Source organism: Mercenaria mercenaria, chromosome 8, assembly GCF_021730395.1.
Source record: "Mercenaria mercenaria strain notata chromosome 8, MADL_Memer_1, whole genome shotgun sequence".
In the NCBI taxonomy this organism is placed as follows: Eukaryota; Metazoa; Mollusca; class Bivalvia; order Venerida; family Veneridae; genus Mercenaria; species Mercenaria mercenaria.
The window spans coordinates 40,352,566-40,362,843 of record NC_069368.1 but is presented as its reverse complement, the minus strand read 5'-3'; positions in this window follow the sequence as shown (position 1 = coordinate 40,362,843).

Here is a 10,278-nt window from a genome sequence, read left to right as displayed (position 1 = left end):
AGTCGCATAACAATAATTTCTGGCATATAAATAGAAAACTGTATCAAATATACAGGTCACTTTACAATACACGCAGACACACAGAAAGAATATTGTTGCCAAATATCAAGACATATTACAATACCCGCTGGCATAGAAATAGAAAGCTGTTGTCAAATTTAGCAGTCACATTACAATACCTGCTGGCATACAAATAGAAAACTATTGTCAAATGTAGCTGTCACATTACAATACCTGCTGGAATACAAACAGAAAACTGTTGTCAAATATATCTGTCACATTAAAATACCCGCTAGCATATCAAGAGAAAACTGTTGCCAAATATACCAGTCACATTACAATACCTGCTGGCATACAAAAAGAAAACTATTGCTAAAGATATCAGTCAACCATTTTCAAATTTGTTGGCAAATTTAGCAGTCACATTACAATATGGGCTAGATACCAATAGAAAAAATGAAAACTGTTGTCAAATATAGCAGTCACATTACAATACCTACTGGCATAAAAATAGAAAACTGTTGTCAAATATAGCAGCCACATTACAAATAGAAATCCCTTGCCAAATATACCAGTCACATTACAATACCTGCTGGCATACAAATAGAAAACTGCTGTCAAATATACCAGTCGCATTACATTAATTACTGGCATATTAATAAAAAAACTGTTGTCAAATACATCAGTCACATTACAATTCCCGCTGACATACAAATAGAAAACTGTTGTCAAATATATCAGTGATATTACAATAACGGCTGATATACAAATCACATCTGTTGCAAAATATGTCAGTCACATTACAATACCCGCTGATATCAAATAGAAAACTGTTGCCAAATATACCAGACACATTACAATACCCTGCTGGCATAGAAACAGAAAACATTTGTCAAATCTATCAATCACATTACAATACCTGCTGCCATTCACATAGAAACCTGCTGCCAAATATATTAGTCACTTTACAATTATACCAGCTGGCATACAAATAGAAAACTGTCGTCAAATATATCAGTCACATTGAAATACCAAGCTGGCAAATCAATAGAAAATTGTTGTCAAATATATCAGTCACATTACAATACCCTGCTGGCAAATAAATAGAAAACTGTTGATAAATATACCAGTCAGATTACAATACATGCTGGCAAATAAATAGGAAACGGTTTCCAAATATATCAGTTAAATTGCAATACCTGCTGACATACAAATAGAAACCTGTTGTCAAATTTACTAATCACATTACAATATCAAGTGACATACAAATAGAAAACAGTTGCCAAATATGCCAGTCTTATTGCAATATCCGCTGACAAACGAATAAACATCTGTTGCCAGATATACCAGTCACATAACAATAACTGCTGACATACAAATAGAAAACTGTTGTCAAATATATCAGTCACATTACAATATGCGCTGAAATACAAAGAGAAAACTGTTGACAAATATACCAGTACATTATAGTACCCGCTGATATACAAATAGAAAAACCCTGCCAAATATACCAGTCACATTACAATACCTACTGGCATACAAATAGATCACTGTTGTCAAATATACCTGTCGCATTACAATAACTTCTGCAATATAAATAGAAAACTGTTGGCAAATATACCGGTCATTTTACAATACACACTGGCACACGGAAAGAAAACTGTTGCCAAATATTTAGACACATTACAATACCCGCTGGGTCACAAATAGAAAACTGATGTCCAATTTAGCAGTCATATTACAATACCTGCTGGAATACAAATACAAAAATGCTGTCAAATATAGCAGTCACATTACAATACCTACTGGCATAAAAATAGAACAATGTTGCAAAATATACCAATCACATTACAATACTCGCTGGCATACAAAAGGAATACTGTTGCCTAATATATCAGTCACTTTACAATACCCGCAGACATTGAAATAGACTACTGTTGTCAAATATACCAGTCATATTACAATACCCTCTGCCATACAAATAGAAACCTGCTGTCAAATGTACCAGTCATATTACAATACCCGCTTGCATACAAAAAAAGCTATTGCCAAATATACCAGTCACATTACAGTTACCACTGGCATATAAATAGAAAACTGTTGTCAAATATATCAGTCACATTACAGAACCCGCTCGCATACAATTACAAAACTGTTGCCAAATATATCAGTCACATTACAATACCTGCTGGCATATTAAATGAAAACTTTTGTCAAATAGTCCAGTCCCATTACAATACCTACTGGCATAAAAATAGAACAATGTTGCAAAATATACCAATCACATTACAATACTCGCTGGCATACAAAAGGAATACTGTTGCCTAATATATCAGTCACTTTACAATACCCGCAGACATTGAAATAGACTACTGTTGTCAAATATACCAGTCATATTACAATACCCGCTGCCATACAAATAGAAACCTGCTGTCAAATGTACCAGTCATATTACAATACCCGCTTGCATACAAAAAAAGCTATTGCCAAATATACCAGTCACATTACAATTACCACTGGCATATAAATAGAAAACTGTTGTCAAATATATCAGTCACATTACAGTACCCGCTCGCATACAATTAGAAAACTGTTGCCAAATATATCAGTCACATTACAATACCTGTTGGCATATTAAATGAAAACTTTTGTCAAATAGTCCAGTCCCATTACAATAACTGCTAGCATATAAATAGAAAACTGTTGCCAAGTATATCGGTCGTATTACAATACTTCCTGACATATTAATTAACAACTGTTGCAAAATACACTAGTCACATTACAATATCTGCTTGCATATAAATACAAAACTGTCGTCAAATATATAAAACATATTTCAATACCTGCTGGTGTATAAATAGAAAACTGTTGTCAAATATATCAGTCACATTACAATACCCTGTTGGCATATAAATAGAAAGCTTTTGTCAAATATACCATGCATATTAAAATACCTTGCTGGCATATTAAAGAAAACTGTTGTCAAATATATCAGTCACATTACATTATCCGCTAACACACAAATAGAAAACTGTTGACATATATGTCATTCACATTACAATACCCGCTGGCATATAAAAAGAAAACTGTTGTCAAATATATCAGTCACATTTTAATACCTGCTGACATATAAATAGAAAAATGTTGAAAAATATACCAGTTACATCACAATATCCTGCTGACATATAAATAGAAAACTGTTGCCAAATATATCAGTCACATTACAATACCTTTTGGCATATAAATTGAAATTTTTTGCCAAATACACCAGCCACATTACAATACATGCTGGCATATCAATAGAAAACTGTTGGCAACTATATCAGTCACATTCAATACCTGCTGGCATATAAATAGAAAAGTGTTGTCAAATATATCATTCACATTACAATACCCTCTGGTATTTAAATAGAAAACTGTTGCCAAATATATCAGTCACATTACAATACGTATTGGCATAGAAATAGCAAACTGTTGCCAAATTTACCAGTCAAATTACAATACCCTGCTGGCATATAGATAGCAGGTATTGTAATGCGACTGATATATTTGGCAACAGTTTTCAATTGGTGGGCCAGCAGGTATTGTAATGTGACTGATATAATTATTTGGCAATTGTTTTCTTTTATGCCAGCCGGTTTTGTAATATGACTAGTATATTTGGTAACAGCTTTCTTTTTGTATGCCAGCTGGTATTGTAATATGATTTGTATATTTAACAACTGTTTTCTATTTGTATGCCAGCGGGTATTGTAATGTGACTGATATATTTGGTAAAAGTTTTCTTTTTGTATGCCAGCAGGTATTGTAATGTGACTTGTATATTTCGCAACTGTTTTCTATTTGTATATCAGCAGGTATTGTAATATGACTGGTATATTTGACAATATTTTTCTATTTGTGTGTCAGTGTGTATTGTAATGTGACTGATATATTTGGCAACAGTTTTCTTTTTGTATCCCAGTAGGTATTGTAATGTGACTGATATATTTGGAAACCGTTTTCTATTTGTATTCCAGCGTGTATTGTAATGTGACTGATTTATTTGACAACAATTTTCTATTTGTATCCAAGCTGTTATTGTAATGTGACTGCTATATTTGACAACAGTTTCTATTTGTATGCCAGCAGGTATTGTACTGTGACTTATATATTTGACAACAATTTTCTATTTTTATTCCAGCAGGTATTGTAATATCACTGCTATATTTGACAACAGTTGTCTATTTTTGTGCCAGCGGTTATTGTAATGTGACTGGTATATTTTGCAGGAGTTTTCCATTTTTCTGCCAGCGTATATTAAAATGTGACTGATATATGTGGCAAAAGTTTTCTATTGATATGCCAGCATGGAATTGTAATGTGTCTGATATAATTATTTACAAATGTTTTCTAATTCTATGCCATCAGGTATTGCAATGTGACTGGTATATTTGCCAACAGTTTTCTATTTGTATGCCTGCTGGTATTGTAATGTGCCTGATATATTTGACAACAGTTTTCTATTTTTATGTCAGCATGTATTATAATGCGACTGGTATATTTGACAACAGTTTTCTATTTGTACAACAGCATGTATTGTAATGCGACTGTTATATTTGACAACAATTTTCTACTTGTATGCCAGCGGGTATTGTAATGTCACTTATATATTTGGCAAAAGTTTTCTATTTGTATGCCAGCATGTATTGTAATGTGACTGGTATATTTGACAACAGTTTTCTGTTTGTATGCCAGAATGTATTGCAATGTGACTGGTATATTTGACAACAGTTTTCTATTTGTATGCCAGTATATATCGTAATGCGACTGGTTTATATGACAACAGTTTTCTATTTGTATGCCAGCGGGTATTGTAATGTGACACATATATTTGGCAACAGTTTTCTTTTTTATGCCATCGGGTATTGTAATATGACTGGTATATTTGACAACAGTTTTCTATTTATATGCCTGCCGGTATTGTAATGTGACTGGTTTATTTGGCAACAGTTTTCTATTTGTAAATCAGGGGAAATTTTAATGTGACTGATTTATTTGACAACAGTTTTCTATTTATACGCCAGCCGGTATTGTAGTGTGTCAGGTATTTTAGCTACAATTTTCTATTTATATGCAAGCAGGGTATTGTAAAGTGACTGATATATTTGACAACAGTTTTCTATTGATATGCCAGCAGGTATTGATATGTGACTGGTATATTTGGCAACAGTTTTCTATTTGTATCTCAGTGGGTATTGTAATTTGTTTGCTAGATTTGACAAAAGTGTTCTATTTATATACCAGTCGGTATTGTAATGTGACTGGTATATTTAGCAACAGTTTTCTATTTGTATGTCAGCGGGTATTTCACTGTGACAGATATATTTAACAACAATTTTCTATTTGTATGCCAGCAGGAATTGTAATGTGTCGGCTATATTTGACAACAGTTTTCTATTTGTTTGCCAGCAGGAATTGTAATGTGTCGGCTATATTTGACAACAGTTTTCTATTTGTTTGCCAGCAGGTATTGTAATGCGTCTATTATATTTAACAACAGTTTTCTATTTTTTTGCCAGCAGGTATTGTAAGGCGTGTGTTTTATTTGACAACAGTTTTCTATTTGTTTGCCAGCAGGTATTGTAATGCGTCTATTTTATTTAACAACAGTTTTCTATTTTTTGCCAGCAGGTATTGTAATGCGTCTGTTTTATTTGACAACAGTTTTCTATCTATATGCCAGCAGGTATTGTAATGCGTCTATTATATTTAACAACAGTTTTCTATTTTTTTGCCAGCAGGTATTGTAATGCGTCTGTTTTATTTGACAACAGTTTTCTATCTATATGCCAGCAGGTATTGTAATGCGTCTATTATATTTAACAACAGTTTTCTATTTTTTTGCCAGCAGGTATTGTAATGCGTCTGTTTTATTTGACAACAGTTTTCTATCTATATGCCTGCAGGTATTGTAATGCGACCGGTATATTTGACAACAGGGTTTGGTTTGTATGCCAGCTGGTATTAATAAAGTATTTGGCAACAGTTTTGGGTTTGTATGTAAACTGATATTGTAATGTGACTGACAAATTTGGCTACATTTTCATTTTTATTTAGGTTTTGTAGTGTGACTGGCATAATTAGCTACAGTTTTTGTTTGTACGTCAGAGAATATTGTAATATGACTGGCATGTTTTGCTACAGTTCAGCGGGTATTGTAATGTGACTGGCATATTTTGCTACAGTTTTCAGTTTGTTTGTTTCATAACGGGTATTGTAATATGACTGACAAATTTTGCTACATTTTCAGTTTGTAATTTATTTATTTTATTATTATAGTCTCATCCATTTACATTTTATACACATATACAAACAATAAAAATCACATATCATACAAGTAAATGGCCATTCTATATAGAATTACAAGAGACTTTTTTTTTTTTTTTTTTTTAAAAAAATAGTACATTACACTATTAAAATCACAGTAAAACTATTGCGAGTGTATTGTGTTGCATTTTGTGTTGTGTTCATTTCAAGTGGTGCATGTTTGTGTGTGTGTGCTTGTGTGTGTGCGTGTGTGTACTGAAGTTGTGTGTATGTGTATACTATGTTGTGGTTGTGTTGTGTTGTGTTGTGCATGCATGTATTGTTTTATTTTTATTTTAGTCTCATCTTTATGCAAACATGTAAGTTTACAATTCAATTATACATAAATAAAACTAAGTACCTAGCCGCTCTAAAAGTAGGACTATAAGAGACTGTATCAGCTGTGACACCACTTGCTCCAATGCACCTGGGACCCACCACTCAGAAACCATAAATGCAACCAAGAGCTGTCCGTAATACAGCACGCTTGACCTTTCTCAGTGCCTGACTCTTAATTAAGAGTTAAAAGACAGGCATAATTCTACCAAAATTCAAATAAGAGTTATGGAGGTTGTTTCTCCTGGTGTAGACTACTATAATAATTACTACTTTAAGCTTCAAGTCAAAATCTGTAATAGTGACAATAATAAGTAACTTTTCAGAAACTTTATCCAAAACCACTACATTACAATTAAAGGGGCATAATTCTGTCAAATTCAAATATAATTATGGTGATTGTCACTCCTGGCGTACACTGATAATCAACACCTATTTAGATTCTAAGTCAATAGCCAGTAACACAGACACTTGACTTTATCCGCATAGGCGAATGCAATAGCTCTACATATCCTTCGAAAAGACGAGCTAATAAATTCATGAAATTGTTTCAGAGTCGTGCATTCCAAATGCACCACAGCAAGAAGGGGCCATTTTGCCTCTTACAATACAAAATGATGCACTTTGAAAGGTACATAATAAAATTGATTATATAATCTACAGTACATGGTAAAACTAAGTAGTAGCTGCTAATCTTTCATTAAAACACAGTTAAGACGAAGTTCAAGATTACAATTTTGAGAAGAAATACAGGCACTAATGCGCTTATATAAAAAACTTTTTAAAAAATCATATATCACCCAGATCAGATCTAAGATGAACTGATTAGCAACTGTTACTTAGATGAGCTAAACGAATATGACTAAGTTAAGAATTATAATGACATTATTTACAAAGATAAGACTTTCTTCTATTAAGAATAAGAAAACAGGTTCTGGCACATGATCTAATTGTCTCCTTATTTGTAAAAATAAATGCTAGCTTTTCGGATTCTGGCATATTTTCAAACAGAGGATTTACAGACAAAGCTTTTTCAAACAGACTTTTTCGTAAGTCATCATACAAGTAGCAGTTAAACAGTACATGTGACTCTGTCTCAACGGTATCACAAAATGGGCATTTTCTTTCTTCAATGGCTAAATTCTCATACCGACCAGTTTCCAGTCTGACTGGTGCTACCCCACACCTAAATTTACAGTATGCCGACCTGTGTGAAGGTGGTAATATCATTTGACAATATTTTTCTACACTAAGTTCTCTTTTGAAAGTACAATATGTTCTAAGCTTATTTCTACCTTTTCTCGATTTACCAACTTGACTGTTTAAACTTTCCTTCCAATCATTTACAAACTTGTCCATGAGTGATTTACAGACGGTCTCAGTAATATATTGCTTAGGAGCAGGATTCCTAATATCACAATACATATGCAAATGACATTCAATCAGTTTAGCCTTTACTACGGTGTACCAAGTTTTACGAGAGTTGGTAGCCCTTGATGCTGCCCACAGTGCGACCCGCTTATTCAAACGAACATTACCAGTATTACACAGCCGAGCCCAAAAATTAATCACACTTTTCCACTGGCGGACAACTGTAGGCTGCCAGGCCATCTCTCCAACCAACGCTGCATTTGGGGTATACTTTCCAACACCCAAAAAGAACCTCATAGCCCGATTATGAACAGCGTTGATGGAAGAGAATGACCGACAGCCCCAGACTGCGGCACCGTAATTTATAACAGGCCAAACAATGGAGTCGTACAGTTTTGTATACACATTATACGGGACTCCACCAATTGATTTGCATTTAGCAATTACCAAACCAAGTGCACCGCTCGCACTCTGGGCAACAAATTTAGCTGTTATGTGAAAGTCAAGGTGCTCATTAAGTACAAGCCCAAGATAGGTATATTTATCTACAATTTCAATAATATCTTCACCACATGTAAAAATGTTACTGCGATCAACAGCTGTTGGTCTAAAATGAACAACCTTGCTCTTATTACAATTTATATGCATATCATTCAGATTACACCAATCTTTCAAGGCATTCAACATGGTTTGTAAATCTTGAGAATTTTCTGCTAGGAAAATGTCAACAGTTTGTGCGTCAACAGTTTGTGCGTCAACAGGTTTTGTAATGTGACAGATGTATTTGACTATATTTTTCAGTTTTTAACGTGTATTGTAATATGACTGGCATATTTCAGTTTTCATTAGGCTATTTCAGCTGTTATTGTTATGTGACTATTGTTTCAACTGGTTGTCTTTGTTTCTATACTGAAGTGCATTTAATCTTATATTCAAGGTGATTGTCTGCTGAAATCAAAATACAAAGGATCGTCTGGCTGAAAGGCAAGTATGGAGTTGAAAACCGCGAGATTTTTAACCGCACTGTCTTTTGGGCTGGAGAAACACCATTCTTTCACTAATAAACTTGTTAGATCTTTTATCTCCCTTTTAAATCATTGTAACACTTTTTAAGAAGCATCACAAATACGCTTGTGTTGCTTATCTAGCAAAAGTAAAAATATTGTCTTCCCTGCCAGGTAGGCAAGAAAAATATTGTAATATCCTGGAGAAAGCGTGGTTAAGATGTCGCTCCGGTTGGGAAAACCCTATCTTACACAGCATGCTAGATGCTGACGTGCAAATCACATAGAAGTAGAAATATTATCAGATGTTAAGGTAGTCCTGCACGTTTGATAAACCGGAAGTGATGGCGTAGCGTCATTTTTTCCGGAAAACGTAGAATAAAGACTTGATTCGGCGTACGGAAATGAAAATCATTTAATGGATTAATCGCAACCTGTGAGTAAATTTATTACAGTGGCTCTGTTGCTATATTTCTAAAGTCGAAATATGATATTAAAACATCACACGTTAAATAATTCAAAATAATGTCTTAAAATTAGCGTGAAATGTCCGGTTTACTTTAATCATGGTCAAATATCTCAAAAATAAGCACATGGACCTATACATTTTATTTCATCAAATCATAGGACATGTCTTTATTTACAATTGTGAGAAGTTTCATGAAAATCTACATTGTAGAAAAATTTCTATACACGAAAATGTTATGAATGTTATGATTTTCCCATAGACTCCCGTTATGAATTATTGCGTGAGGTACCTATTTTTCAAATCAGTCTAGCAAAAAACCAAACACACGACCCTATCTTTTTTATTTGCTGAATTTTCTAGGAATATTCTGAAGTTTTGAAAAACCAGAGTTTAATCAAATTCTACATTGTAGAAACAATTTCGATCAAAACGTGCAGAACTACCTTAACCCAAAAATAAATAAACAAAAGCATAAGAGAAATACATCTTTACAGAAAAGCAGACTGGAACAAAATTAAAACTTACATTAAACAAGAGATAATTTGAATACACTCGACTGTGTTTGTCCTCGTGTGGTGGCTTTGTGTGTGCGCGTGTGTGTGCGTGTGTGTGTGTGTGTGTCCATGTGGTGTGCACGTATGCGTGCTTTGGGTTTCGTTTTTGGGTGGATGCGTGTTTGGTACGTGGCATTGCCTGTTTGATATTTGTCTTTGTTGTTTATACGTACACGGGTCAAGTATCGTATATAAC